We start from the raw sequence: 270 nt of genomic DNA on the forward strand, positions 1-270 counted from the left end.
AGTTTCTACATATTTAACAGCAAATATACAAATACACAACGTAATGTTAGAAGTTCTGTAAAAGACAGAAATGCTGAAAGGGACTTGCAGTAGTATACTGAACTGCAATATGGATAGTTCACTAACAAAATATTTCCATTCTGAATTGGAATTTGGGGAAACTGAACCCTAATTCAGTATAATAAAGGTGACATTGTCGTTACTAAGGCTTGGCGACGCGAAAGAGTGAGACTGAATATTATTGGAAACCCTTTAAGTTCGCCTCGACAA

Source organism: Penaeus monodon, chromosome 22, assembly GCF_015228065.2.
Source record: "Penaeus monodon isolate SGIC_2016 chromosome 22, NSTDA_Pmon_1, whole genome shotgun sequence".
NCBI classification, from domain to species: Eukaryota; Metazoa; Arthropoda; class Malacostraca; order Decapoda; family Penaeidae; genus Penaeus; species Penaeus monodon.